The sequence below is a fragment of the Petromyzon marinus genome, chromosome 30 (genome assembly GCF_048934315.1).
Source record: "Petromyzon marinus isolate PM22_M1 ecotype Great Lakes invasive population chromosome 30, UKy_Petmar_22M1.pri1.0, whole genome shotgun sequence".
Lineage (NCBI taxonomy): Eukaryota > Metazoa > Chordata > Hyperoartia > Petromyzontiformes > Petromyzontidae > Petromyzon > Petromyzon marinus.
The window spans coordinates 8,234,314-8,249,644 of record NC_133696.1 but is presented as its reverse complement, the minus strand read 5'-3'; the positions used below and the strand labels follow the sequence as shown (position 1 = coordinate 8,249,644).

General features: G+C 47.4%; 1 protein-coding gene and 1 long non-coding RNA gene across 2 annotated transcripts in view; one reads left to right on the top strand and one right to left on the bottom strand.

The window, feature by feature from the left end:
* The window catches only part of LOC142929378 (uncharacterized), a 205,530-nt gene that overhangs the window by 67,374 nt on the left and 122,825 nt on the right, over positions 1 to 15,331 (bottom strand). The window lies entirely within an intron of this gene.
* LOC116947543 (voltage-dependent L-type calcium channel subunit alpha-1D) overlaps positions 7,056 to 15,331 on the top strand; it is an 88,725-nt gene continuing 80,449 nt past the window's right edge. Inside the window, exon 1 of the mRNA XM_032963411.2 lies at positions 7,056 to 7,303. The gene's annotated coding sequence lies outside the window, so the exon portion shown is untranslated. The remainder of the gene's footprint in view (positions 7,304 to 15,331) is intronic.

Below are 15,331 nucleotides of genomic sequence, written 5' to 3'. Positions count from 1 at the left end.
TGCTTTCCCTTTTCCCTCTGCCTATGACCGACTTTCTCTCAATTAAGTTACTGTGCTCGCCATTTACATATGTACAGCGTCTTGAAATGCGTTCGCATCTACACGCTATATAAAATCAGATTGCACCACATTGTATTGTCAAAACAAAATTGGTGAGCTCCCCGGTTGGCTTTACGGTGCCGCACTGTGGATGTGAAATTTACGTGGCACTTCCAGTATTACTTCAGCCAGTAACATAACACAAAACAGCATTCTCGTGAACTTGCGTTTAAATTACCCAGAGCTTCATGGAAATTCGTGGTATAAAAGTGGAATTTTCCACCTCGTCCATCTTGTAAAGACATACGGGTTGTCTCAATAGGCTCCCCACGTGGTTTCAATTTAGAAATATAAATAATATAATCTTTATGTTCTTAAAGCAGATCTTAAAAAATATTCTCTGATGGGCTTTTCGCACGTCCTTCAATGCTGCTGTTCACCCTACGATGTTGGGAGCGAAACGTCAGACGCTGTGCCGGATAATCTGTGGTATGACTCAAAAGCGCATCGGAGAGTTATACAGCACGACCGTGAAAACCTACGCAGGAGCGGGGCTCGTACATTCATAACACATTGAATTGTACGGGTATTAGATTGCCTCTTAAATAATGCGTATTGCTTTCTAATTTGTGTAAGTTATGATCCTACCTACAGCAATTTTACCTCGCTGACTGTTGTATGCCTTGGAAATTTGCATCTGCATTGGCAAATGAAACTGTAAAAAAACAAATCATCGGAGGAATACCTTGGGCGGTTATTTAAGGAAGACCAGAATTTTTTTTAAAATGAACTATTTACGCGGGCGAAAACAGGTTGGAGTGGTTTCGGGAAAGAAAAAAAACGATTTTAGCAATGAAAATAAACGTACCAATGTGCCTATGACATATGGATCAGATATATGAATTAGGACAAAAAAATTGAGCCAAAATTGAATAGGCTGCAAAGAAGCATGGATAGACGTACATATGCTTGTTGTTAATGTGAGACACAAAAGAGGAACGCGTGCATCACAGAAAATATGAGTGTTCAGGACATATTTAAGAAAATAGAAGTTGAGCTTTTTCAGGACACGTCGCTTGGAGAGATGATGGCCGGAGGTTGAGACAAATGATGGCATGGCAACTAAAGGAGGGATCACACCTGAGAGAACATGGAGATGGAGGAAAGAATTTAACTCGTGCAAGAAGCAGAATGCATCACATGACCTTGGGAGATGGCGACGGCTTGGGGAGGCCTTCATGCAGCAGTGAATAGATCACGGCTGCTGCTGATGAATCGCAAGAGTGTTATTTTATGTGGCAATGCGTTTTTCCACTTTGAAGATGGAACAAAAAATGCATCGTTTTTTGGGGGGGTTTGTTTCAGACTCCTGTGAAAAGCAAGCCACGGTGTGTTCCAGCGGCAGCACAGACACAGCAGGCACAATTAATCAAAGCCAAGGATTTTTCACGGATAAGCCCAAGCCAGAAATATGACCCAACTAAAATTGAAACCTGGCAAAAAAAAAAAAGATTTGTTGGCACTGTTCATTTAATTCAAGTTCAGGCAACATCAGTGTTTGATTCTCTGCCTGCAAGAAATCAATTACATTTTATACACTGTCAGCCTAGCCGATGACAGCTATACATTTATATATGGAAGATATATAATTATATATTTTCGTCCTTTGTCAGTTCATTTTTGGATGAATGCCTCACCATGTCGTTTCAGTCATGGGTTGTTTTTTTTAGAACACTTCCAATACACTGGTCAGTGTTTATTTGAAGGCAGGGGACATAGACCTGGAAGTGTAGTAGTACAGTAAAGTAATATATTTTTGCTGGACTTTCTTCTACTGCCCACCACATAGAAGCACCGCAGATACCAGTCACAAACTATTCAGATATCAAAGACCGATTCAGATATCACTCGCAACTGATTTTGTCCCTGGCCAGAAAATCGAACTCAGCCTGCAAGGGTTCATTGCGTAGTGTGCTAACTATCGACCCACCACCGCTACAAAACGTAACCAAACCTGCACTGACCAGCGTGGTGAAGTATGGCTACACACATTTATTCAATCTAGATTTGAAGTTTTCGTGACTGCAGGGATCCATACTCTTTGGTTCTTTCGGTAAAGTAACGTAGGTATAAAATAAAATAAATTAAATCACGACGTTTCGATTGCAACACAAGCAGTCATCATCAGGTGGGAAAACCACAGCAAGAATTTTTTCACAAACATAAACACCTTCTTTGGTTCTTTCGGTAAAGTCACGTAGAATGAGAATACAATAAAAAATAACACAATAAAATTCTCTCTGTCGTCCCGACAGGTCTGTTCCTTTCATCTGAAGAAGGCCACTTGTGTTGTGGCCGAAACGTCGTGAGAATTTTATTGTGTTATTTTATTTTATTATTTTCTTCTCATTCTACGTGACTTTACCGAAAGAACCAAAGAAGATGAATCACTGCAGTCACGAAAGCTTTAAATCGAACAAACACATTTATGTTTGTAGATTGAGGCTATAAGATTGTCATCAAAGTATTCATACATTTAGCAACATTAAGCCACTGAATAATAACGCGCACAAACTAACGATTTTAATTATTACAAACACAAATCAGGCATTATTTAGCAGGTGGTATGTGTCTCACAATCATTAAGCACGTGCAGCATTTAACGACTTAATATGTACTCAGTAAACATTCAACATTGGGACGGTGGCATGTGGTTGGAACTGTTGGCCCAACTTTGGGACAATATTGGCCCAACGTTAGGGCAACATTCCATGTTTAACTGAGTATTTGAAAGGAGGTAAATTGGTTGAAATCGGCGGAAAGACAGAGAGTCGTGGGTTAGCTCGCTAAATGGCATCATCATCGGCCATGGTCAATGCACTGCTGAATGAAGGCACCCCGACGCATGTGCCGTCGCTGACGAACCTTGCGATGTAATAATAATCCACACCCATAGCACCTGCACACGAGTTTATTTCATTGATCCATCTCTTTCAGGGGATACCTATGTAACATTGCTGTTATAATCAGATACATGTTTACTGTAGGTATAATAATGAATAGAAAGGCAACGCATTCGTCACTAACGTTGTGTGTGGCCTTAAAAGGGGAAAAATATAATAATAATAGGTGGCATTTCGGGCAATGTCCCTTCCTCATAGCAAATATATCAGTAAATACGATTCCATTGCATTAACAGATCCTTTGGCGACGCCTGGTGGCTCAAAAGGGTTACTACACAAGCCTGGGGTTCCGTTTATCCGTTTGTCCGCCAACCAAATTAGAACCTTTCAGAAGGCCTGAATAAAAAAGTTAGAGAAAGTGGACGCCACCCCCCGCCCCCCAGATGTGGGGGTAAAAAGTTGATCCAACAGGTTTCCAAAAATTGTCGACCCCCCCCCCCAAAAAAGTATATTTTATAGGCATATATGCCTACACACCCTACATACGGTAAAGTCAGTAGATACTCCTATAGAGTTAGTAATACTACTATACCACTATAGAGTTGGTAGCATCTACTATAGAATCAATAGATACTACTATAGTCAGTAGTCTCTAATATAGAGTCAGTAGATACTACTATAGAGTAAGTAGATACTACTATAGAGTCGCTAGTATCTACTGTAGAGTCAGTAGATACTACTATAGAGTCGGTAGTATCTACTATAGAGTCGGTAGTATCTACTGTAGAGTTAGTAGATGCTACTATAGAATCAGTAGATACTACTATAGAGTCAGTAGATACTACTAGACTACTATAGAGTCAGTAGTGTCTACTAGAGTCAGTAGATACTACTATAGAGTCAGTAGTATATACTATAGGGTCAGTAGATACTACTATAGAGTCAGTAGTATCTACTGTAGAGTCAATAGATACCACTATAGAGTCAGTAGTATCTACTGTAGAGTCAGTAGTATCTACTGTAGAGTCAGCAGATACTACTAGACTACTATAGTCAGGAGTATCTGCACACATGGTGGGGGAGGAAAGAGGACAAGTGATGGGGGCGAGAATCCCTCCACAGGAGCGAGAATAAGGCGGGCAAGTCTAGTCATAATAAACTCAACACATTCGTTAATAACACTGCGGCCTAAAAAGGAAAAATATAGTATAAAAGGCAACGTTTCGGGCAATGGTCCTTCATAGTACGTAAACGAAATGTAGCCTATTTTTTTCGTTTAGCGCCAGTGTCGTTGACAGTGAATGTGGAGTTTTAAATTTTTTATTGTGCTTGTGCACCACGGTCAACTCAGTGGCAGCATCACCACGAGGCAATGTGTTCACTTTTGAACACGACAGCATTGGTCATGCTCCACATTATCTCGAGAGTGTGTTCCCAGATCTCAACTACTGGAGACACTTATTTGTAATAACGACGATAATAATTTTAACTTGTGACTCGCCGTACAAGTTATTCACTCTATCTCGTAGAGAGAGAAAACGACTCAAGAGGCGCGAGAGGGCGACACGCAGGAAGGGCATGCACGCGACGAGCCGGGGTTGTCGGCAATTATGCCCAAGCTCTGCGATCCCCTATATATTAAGATGTTTTCTGCACAATCGACGTAATCGGAGCACCCAGAAAAAAAACCCCCAACGAACAACACTCTATCCCATACAGACGGAACAGATACACTGGAGTTCACACGTTGCTGTACTGCCTTCATCCTGGCGAGGCAGGGTTATGACACCTCCACGACACCCACGTGGGGATTGGGAGTGAACCACCAACCCTCGCCTCCGCAGGCGTGCGCGCCACCGCCACCAGGCAAATTAATAGAATCTCAGGAGGTAATTAACAAAAATGCTGAATTCATTTACACGGGGTAGCACTGAGTTCGATTCCCAGCCACGGCTAATACCAGTGGCGAGTGACGATTATCTCCTTTTGCCGGTCCTGGATCGCCGCAGCAACTATCACCAAACCCGCAAACGAGTCATGATTGACACGGCCATGAGGAGGCCTTCATCCAGCAGTGGATTTGACCATGGAGCTGTAAGCCGATTAATTTACACACGATTACGTTCTTTAAACAATTCGTACAACAATGTCACGCACAAACAAGTGTCAGATGCTACTGCTGCTGATGTTGTTGGTGACGATGCTGTTGCTGCTACTGATACATCATTCTGTTGCCACTGTTGTTACCGTTGATGATAAAACTACTGCTGCTTCCGATGGTGATGCTGCTGCTACTGAAACAAAACGATAATTTCATAACACTTCAAAACTTCCAACACTACTTTAGTTATTACCCTAACCACCGTTCGCGCACACCGACGCTGAAACCGATAACGCTATTGGCCTCATCTGCCTACGATTCTAATAATCCACACACGCCTGTCCACCTCGTCACGGCATCAATTAATTCACAGCTGACCACGAGCCAGAAGGAAAAATATGGGCGGTGAGTAGAACCTCCTCCCCCACCACCACCACCCTCGTGAGAAGGCTTTTTATAGCGACCAATTGGGGCTGACAACGGGCAAGGGGACATCACCCAGCCAGATCGACCCCCTAACCTCCCCACCCCCCTTTCCAGGGCTCTAACTTGAACACCCAGACACCCAGAACCTCCTTCCTCCCCCCCCAGTCCAGCGTCGACACCCCCGCGGCAACCCCAGCAAGCAGCCCCGGCCGCCGGCGAGGAGCTCCTCTATCCCTGGTCGCGCGTGGAGGAGGAGTGGGGTGGGGGGGGGGGAGGTGGTGAGAGTCGCGCCTTACGGAGCCTCCGCCATCCACCGTCGGACAGAGGGGTTCTCATCGCCTTTTTTGTTATTGTGTGGTTTGCCCTGGGTGAGTAAGAAGATAAGTGGGTGGTCAGAGTGGTAATTAACATGGCCGAGAAGATGTACGCGGACGGGGTGATCGAGGCGGTCGAGGTGGAGGTGGACACAGAGGCGTTCCTCCGCCGGAGGCAGGAGCTCAAGAAGAAGAAGGTGCAGCAGGACATCAGGCCACCGCGGGCCCTCTTCTGCCTCACGCTCAGCAACCCCATCCGCAAGGCCTGCATCAACCTCGTCGAGTGGAAGTATCCCTGCGGGGGGAACGTAGTCCTTGCAAACTCACCACCACCACCCACTTCTCTCCTCACCCGCGCTCACTGCTCACCAACACTGACCCCGCCGACACAACGAACGGGACCCAACATTCCGCAACCAACGGCCGACACTCTCAGCTTTAACCGGACCACTGCTCGCCCGCACTCACCACAGTCATCTAAGTCGCATTACACAGCCACCCCCGCGCTCACCACAGTCATCAAAGTCGCATTACACAGCCACCCCCGCGCTCACCACACACTCACCACGCACTCGTCTGGTCGTCCCTCTGTGCTCGCTGTCACTCACTCACCGCGCTCACTTTCGCTCATCCACAGAAACCGAAACTCACCGGCACTCACCCGCGCTCACTAACACCTCGACAGGACGTCCCCTGTCGAGGTGTTAGTGAGCGCGTGGACAGGACACTCACCCTGCACTCGCCACACTCACCACACTCGAACACACACTTGGAAAGGACACTCGCCACACTGACCTGCAATCACCCGCACTTACCTCTTATCTCACTAAGACACTCAGCCTGGGTGTGTAGCTGCTACAAGCGCTGATTAGTAGTTTTGGGTCGTGTCTACTTGCAATCCAGGGGTTTGCACATTCCGGTCCTCGCGACCCACCACGGTCAGAGTATTCGCTCAGTAGGGGGGTCGCTCATTCTCCTCTGCTGCTCCCATTGCCTAAAACTCGCTTCCCCCCTGCCAACACAGTGAGCAATTGTACTTTACAGAGGACTGAAGCTTGGTAAACGTGGACGGGGGTAGAGCGGTGGTGCAGTGTTTGGCGCACTGCGCAGTGAATCCTTGCAATCCGAGTTTTGATTCCTGGCCACGGCTAACATCAGTGGCGAGCGACATCTGAACCGGCCCAGGGCACCCACCCGTCACCAAATCGGAACCGACCAGCGTGGTCAAACAAACGCCACACGACCGACACGGCGTAGGAAGGCCTTCGTCCAGCATTGGATTGACAAGGTCCGCACGCGCATAACGCGTGGTCAGGCGGACTGGAATTTGGACCACACTGTCAACTTTAAATCAAAGGTCATGAGGTCATGGTTTTACGTTTTGAGTTGCTTCCTTGACCTCTCCTCTCTGCGGGCCCTTCGACATCCTCATCCTCATCACGATATTCGCCAACTGCGTGGCGCTCGCCATCTACCACCCCTACGCGGAGGACGACACCAACAAGATCAACCACATACTGGTCAGTGGCGTGGACTATACCATTTCACTAGTAGTGGGGGGGGGGGGGGGGGGGTAGGAGATACTAAACGTGGAGGTGTGAAGAAAGGGGAGTGAGTGGGAGAGACGATATTAAGTAGAAAAAAAAGTCATCATCAGCCACGGTCAATCCACTGCTGGATGAAAGCCCTTCCTAAGCTGCCGCCATCTCATTCCCGCCTAGCACCCTTCTCAGACGCCTTCCGTTCCTTGGCCCTCATCCCGTCATTCCTCTTGACCATCGTCCATCTGCCCTTCTCGCCGTGGCAGTGCCCTTCCCAAGGCCTACTCGCTTCATTGTCTTGCAGTTTGAACGATGCCATTAACCTGCGTGCTATGTTCTCCCGAGCCGCGTGTTGCTCATTCTGTCCCTCAACAGTAATTCCAAAGCGTGCGGCATCTTTCTACCCTTCTTGGGAGCACTCTCCAGTTTTTTTGTTTGTTCCACCGTTTATGTTTGTGCTCAGTGATGACAGCGGTGTTATTGAACCGCGTCTTACGTAGCGGGCGTTGGTGGCGAGGGGGGGGGGGGGGTGGCAGCAGTGCGGACTGATGAATCACGTCTTTTGTTCGCCTCATTGTTGCTGTGGTGACTGTTCGCTCTTCCAAAAGTCATCCCACCATGCCCCACGCGTCCACCCGCTATATTTAATCGTTTTGATCGTCGCGGGCCGCCTTTCACGAGCTCGCTGTCCTGGATTGCACACACAACGCCCTCTGTGCGGGGTGCACGTTTTTGTTGGATTGTTTGCAGACCCTCCGAGACGCGGTCGCGCCAGTCGTTTCGCCTTATCCCGAGGCCCAATTGGGAAGCCTTTCTCTTCATTTACAGCGCCCCAGTAGGGAATTGAACTGTGTAGGGGTGGGGGAATTGTCAAAACGTAACGAGTAGCGAACGCCCTCGTGTTCTGCGACGGAAAATGAGAGACATATCGTGTGTGTACTCGCCGAACAATCATCCCTGCCAGTAATTGGCTTTTTTTTCACGGCTTAAAATGCTAAGAATATACGTATTGTGAGGGTTTTTTTTAATTCTCTAGGATTTAAAGAATATACTGGAAAAATAATTCCACACTAATCGAAGCACAATTTAAAAAGTTTTAGAAATTGTAAATGAACCGTGGTAAGTCTTTTGTATTCGTTACTTCCACCTCTTCGATGTCGCTATCTATTAAACTATGTAACACGATTTTTGTCCCTGGGTAGTAGGTGTTATTTTTTTATTGTTTATGCCTAAAAAGTATATAAATTGGCTATTATTCCCCACAAACTTTGCTTTTGTGACCAGGACTTTATGTGAAGGAATGACACAGATTCACACGTTTTCTCATTGAAAGTAGTTAAATTAAAAAAAATATCAATGTCCTGGTCACAAAAGCAAAGTTTGTGGGGAATAATAGCCATTTTCTGTACTTTTGAAGGATAAGCAATTAGGAAATAACACTTACTACCCAGGACCAAAAAAGAATAATTTGTAACACAGTGTTATTAACGGAGTGGATTATTAACTTTGATTTTGTGTCCTGGTCACAAAAGCAAAGTTTGTGGGGAATAATAGCCATTTGATAAACTTTTTAGGCATAAACAATTAGTAAATAACACTATCCAGGAACAAAATTAGTTTTTTTTGTTACACAGCGTTATACGTCGGCTGAACTTCTTCTAGTTTAAACTCAATGTGTATTTGTTGCAAGGAAAATCCAGATTAGCCAGTTACTCAGTTTCAGTGGCAACGGCCTGTAGCAACTAACAAGAGAGTTATTGTTGGGGTATAGAGGAGCCCAGTCAGCAGACAGCCAAGACATTCAAGGTATTGATTATTTTAATAGTAGTATGATTTTTTTCAAACGATGATGCAAGAGTAAAGGCTCAGGATAAATATGAACAAACTCCTGAACTCAGCCCTCGCCAAAGATTAGTACCCAAACTCAAACTCCAAATAAAAACAATAACCCTTGGCGATAACGATCATCCGAATGGGAACTCAAACCTTTACTCCTAACATGCTTACGGAAATCTCCAACCGTAGTCCTTGCCAGTGGTGCACAAGCACAAATATCAACGCCATTCGTCAATAACGCTGCCCTAGAAAGAATGCACGTGGTAGGTGACGTTTCAGGGCAATGGCCCTTCCTCAGAGCAGAGCGAGAGCCCTTTAAGGTCTCGTGTTTACGGGAGCCGCGTTAGGCAAGCTGAGGACGCGTACCTCTGTTAAAAATAAGCGCTCGCTAACAACGAGGATAGTCCCGTAGGACTGCGGCGGAGATTTTGAGTGCACGTGTGTGCGTCTGTGGCGTGGTTGGTGCGCTGCGTTATGAACCCGGCCACCCAAGTTCGATTTCCGCTCGCGCCCAACATCAGTGATGATTATCTGAACGTGTCCTGAGCCTCTCCTAGGTCGACTCAGCCTAAAATAAGTACCTGGCGCGATGTGTAAATATCGGCACTAGGGAGACAAAGGCGGGCGGGCGGGCTGCTGGCCACATACCCCCTCGTGTGCCGTGCCGTTCTTCATAGGTGCTCGCTAACAGGACTTGCCCCAACAGGTTCTTAAAGGCTATACGTAGGACCTTTGCCTTTGTATATGTTTGTGTATTTGTGTAAACTATGTGTCTGTGATAGGGTTGGTTGTGTATGTATTTTGTTAATGTATATGTGTACGTTTACGTGTGTATGTACAATCGTGTATGTGTCTATGCATGTACGTATCTGTGTGTATGTATACACGTACGTGCATCTGTGCGTCTCTGTATGTCTGAATGGGTATGGTCACTGCCGATGCATCTGCGCGTGTGTATGTGCACGTCCGTCTGTGTCGAAATCTCTGTGTGTGTGTGTATGTGTGTGGACTAAGAAATTGAATCCCGCTTCAAACCCTCGCCGCTAATTGAGGTCTGCTCCTCACTCTCTCACAAGAATAACCCCCGGACCACCTTTCGAATCTGCTTTAGGTGAACCCTCAAACGCATTGTCCGCGTGCTGACTTAAAGGTAGCTTCCAGACACAAATTACCGCTGTGGTCCGGTGATGAAGCAAGACTGAATATATGTCACCAGGCGCCGAATTTACAAATCCAGAGCTCGCCGGCTCGATTCGATCTCCCAGCGCGGCGGTTGAAACGAGAGGGACACTTTTTGAAATCCTATCGCCTGTTGTTGGACTCTGACCAGCCAGCAGTACAGTATAACGAATGGGTGCACCCACGACAGCTAGTCTATCAGCGGGCAGGTGGTGTGTGGTGGGGTAAACTGTGGGTACCCCCACCTCTTCCAAGAAGTTTGGCCACCGTGGGAAGAGTAGGCGAAAATACCCTCTAGAGGGGCCCTCTCGGGAGCTGCCTCGAGCGGAGGCTCCTTCTGCCAGCAGTGGAGTGAGCTGAACAATTGCAGGGCTTTTTTTTTAGATCCCTGGAACGTGCCCGAAAGGTATTCTGCTGTGGAGATGGAGCGGTGAGCACGGTCCTTGTGCAGGTGCGCCGGGTAGATTATCACATCGCAGGATCATGGGAGATGGTGACAACTTGGGGAGGCCGTCATCCAGCAGTGGATTGACGATGGCTGATGATGAGGATGATTAGTCTCATTGGCCAAAGTTATTTCTTATGGCGGTGTGTGAATCAGGAGGGAACCAGAATTTATTGATGTGAAACAGAAGTGATCCTTAAGATTAAACAGCGGGGATCCTGGATTCCTGAGATGAATCAGGAGGGACCCAGGATTCCTGAAATTATTCAGAATGGATCCAGGATTGTGGAGACGTGATGAGGGATCTGTATTTGTCCGTACGGACCGCCGCTCCAGGCGTGGGGTTGGGGCAGGCAGGAGCCGCGTGTCCGCCACAAGCCCGCGCCGCTATAAAAAGCCTCTCTCCCGGCGGAGTGGCGGACACGCAGCTGTTGCCTCCTCCCGCATTCCTCGCTCCGCGTGGAGGAGGCACCACCACCTCCTCCTCCTCCGCTGCTCCCGGCCCCAGCGAGAGCAGCGTCGCTACATCATCATCATTGTCGTTGTAGTCATTGTCGTGACCACCATCACCACCATCATCATCATAGTCATGTCCGTCGTCATCATTATCATAATCAGCATTGTTATTATCATGATAATTGTCATCAACATTATCATCATCATCGTCATGACCATCATTATCATAATTTCCGTGTCACCACTGTCAATGCAGCAGAAGCGTCACCAGACCATTTGTTTAATCTATTGTGGGCCTGCTAAAATGCGTCAGCATCTCAAAGCACCTTTACATCATATCCCAACTCAACCGTTCCATTGTCCTGTGGGAGGTCTAGCCTCGGGGAACCCCCAGTGACAGCCATCCCTACGCGGCACAAGCCATAACGCAGCACCGGCTTACAAATGGGTATAGTCTGCCAGTAGGGGACGATGTTGCCATGGTGATTTTCCCCAATAACCAGATCTCCCTAGATTCGAAGCTTTCGTGACTGCAGGAATCCATACTCTTTGGTTCTTTCGGTAAAGTCACGTGGGTAGAAATAAAATAAAATAAATCACGACGTTTCGATGTCTGCTGCTCACAGCAGACATCGCAGCTATCGCGATTTTCACCCGAAGACGAACGGTTGTGTTGCGTTCGAAACGTCGTGATTTATTTTATTTTATTTCTACCTACGCGACTTTACCGAACGAAACAAAGAGTACAGATCTCCCTTACGGAAGGGAAACCTCAGATCTCCCCTGCTCATGAAGCCATTCATTTATTTTATGTAGCCCACTATCCTGCACTTGTGAGAGTGTCAGGAGCGGTGGCAAAGTGGTGAGCGCACTACTTTAAGGTCTCGGCCACGTGCGTTAGATTTTTCGGCTACGGATAGCATCGGCGACGAATAAAGCTCTCCCGTTACGCTCTCTGATTGCAACACACGTGTTTAATGCCCGACGTTTCACTCCACGTGCTGGGAGCTTCTTCAGGGACACGAATATCGGACATCGTGTCGAAAAATACGCGGTACAACCCGACAGACAAATTGGAGGGCCACACAGCACCACCGCGAATATACACGCAGCAGCGTCGGCAGTGGCGAGGGATATCCAAACCGGTCCGGTCCTGGGCCTCCGGTGGTGCGGTGACATTTTTGGAACCCAGTTGGCACACACTTGTCGGAAATTCGGCTTGCCTTGAATTATTTAAGCAGCGGTCAGTTTTTGCTTGAATCAAATGCTTGTGAATTGTTTCATTGTCTATCTTACAGACAATGACTCTCTCTTTACGCTATGGGAGTTCTGGTTTTGACAAGGGGTGGAGAGAAGATAGGGATTCAGCAGAGTAGGGATGGCCACACACAAGTCACGTGATTTACGGGAGGTTTGAGCTGATTTAAATAAAGATATGTGTAGGTGTAACCTAGGTACACAAATTCTGCTGTGTTTTTTTCTGACATTTGTTTTGCTCATATTGATCTTGAGCCCAACTCTGCAGCCTTCCTTACAAAGGTCGCCTAACATTGCCCGCACGTTTTAGTCCCAACGGACGCTTTGATGACTATTGTCGAAGCAAATCTGAGACGGTTATTATTTTCTGTTCATATTTGTACCATTGTTTCTCCAAACCAATTTTGTTTCTAATGTTGCCATGCAGTGGATTTATCACGGCTGATGCTGACTTGCATTAAGGTGTGTGTGTGCGCGCATAAAGTACATGCAGTATATGCGGATACTTGATATATGTTTGGATTGGCGCACAGCATTTCGAACGCGGCGGTCCCAGTTCGATTCATGGTGACGGCCGGGAATATCAATGGTGCGTATCTCATCCGGCCCTGGGCATCCCCTAGGTCTACTCAGCCTCAAATAAGCACCTGGTGCAGTGCGTAAACATCAGCACTGAGAAGACAAAGGTGGCTAGGCGTGCTGTTGGCCACCCACCCTCTTGTGTGCCATGCCGGCCTTCATAGGTGCTCATTAACAGCACTTGCCCCAACAGTCTGTTAAGGGCTATACGGGAGATCTTTGTTTTTGTTAGCACGAAGACGCATAATGTGATTGTAAATTGGCAACAAAAAGATGCCAAATTGGCCATATAAATTTGAAAATCCGACATCTAAATTCAAAACTCTTACCCCTCGTGTGTGTGTGTAGCGTGTGTGTGTGCGTCACGGCCTGTGTTGACGAACACGCGCTCCCACGCGCGCATTTGCGTGCGTGTGGGAACGTCATTGACGGGGGTGATAGGTGATGGGGGTGATGGGTGATGTGGGTGATAGGGTCGGTTGGGGTGGTGGGGGTGTTGGCTGATGAGGGTGACGAGTGATGGGGGTGGTGGGTCCTGAAGTAGAACTCAAGATGGAAATCTTCAACAAAGCTTACAAAGCTTGGTGAGAGCCTTTGTGCTGTAAGATTGGTGTGATGGGAGTCGTTGGTGTGATGGGAGTGATGGACGATAGGGGTGGTGGGTGTGATGGGTGAATGAGGTGATGGGGATGATGGGTTATGGGGGTCTTCTTCGTATGGCTGATATTGATGTCGAGCAACGACTATCATTTCACATTGAGGTGGTGTCAGGAGTAGAAGTCGAGTCGTGTCCCATGGCCCTGATGAGGCCCACCTTCGTATTTGTGAATCGGCCATTGGGTCGTTGTCCGTTCCATGGTTCTGTTCTGGGTGCCCACAGTCTCTGCACACTGCCGGGGAGCTTTCAGTTTTCCCTTTGTGCATCCGCATCTGTAATGGTTTGTGGTGATGGGGGTGATGTGTGATAGGGGTGACGGGTGTTGGGGGTGATGGGTGTTGGGGGTGAAGGGTTATGCGGGTGATGGGTTATGCGGGTGATGGGTTATGCGGGTGATGGGTTATGGGGGTGACGGGTGATGGGGGTGATGAGTTATGGGGGTGACGGATTATTGGGGTGATGGGTGATGAGGGTGATGGGTGATGAGGGTGATGGGTGAATGGATGATGACCAGTAAGGGGGTGGTGGCGAGGGGAGAGTTCGTGCCGCTGCGCTTTCTGAACCTGTTGCTGTCCGTACGCCTGAAACACGTGGGGTCATGGGGGCCGGCGAGGATGCATCAGCACCAGCATCTTAATCAGTGGCACCACTGTAATTATTTACTCCGACGTTATCATGATCATCATCATCATCATTACTGACCATCGCTGTCATTGTTATGGTCATCAGCACCATCATCATCAATGACTACCGAGTCATCATCATCAAAATTGCCACCAACCATTAAGCATGCAACGTTGGGACTAACGTTGGCATTTGGTTGGAACTGTTGGCCCAACGTTTCATGTTTACTGGGCACTATCATTATTATCATCCTTGACCACCACTAATATCATCATCATCATCAATGCCCGGAGGTAATTCCCAAAAACGATCATGATCATTGTCATCGTCGATGCAAACTTCATCATCATCATCCTCTTCCGGAATTGCTAAATTAAATACCACCTGATGAGACTCCTCACTCGCCAGGTGAGTTAATAGAATATGCAAAGCCCCAACCACAAGAACATGGAATGTTCACTATTGGTTCAGCACTTAATTGGCCAAACATCCTAATGTAGCAGGATCCTCCTGAAAAGGAGTGTTCATCCTTTCCAGGTCCGGTGCGCCACCGATGTTAACCGTGGTTGGGAAGCAATCTCGGGTTGCAGGGTTCTTAGATCTGTGCCAACACCCCCCCCCCCCTCAGCCTATACGAATACACAATAATGCAGCCCTTTGTCAGTCCACTGCTGGATGAATGCCTCCTCACACGATGTCAATAGTGGGAGCTGTTCGGCCATACTTCACCATGGCGGTCCGCATGGGTTGGTGAAATAGTTGAAGTGGTGGGGGGGGGGGGGTGTAGAATCTAGGTCCCGGTTCAGATATGACTCGACATTGATGTTAGCCATAGCCAGGAATCTAACTCGCTTAAGGTTCGTAGCTGAAGTGTGCGAACCACTGCACCACCGCTCAAGTCCCAATTCATATTCATGTATGCTAATGTTTTATATTAATATGTATTGTATAATTGATATGGGGGGGAGGGGGT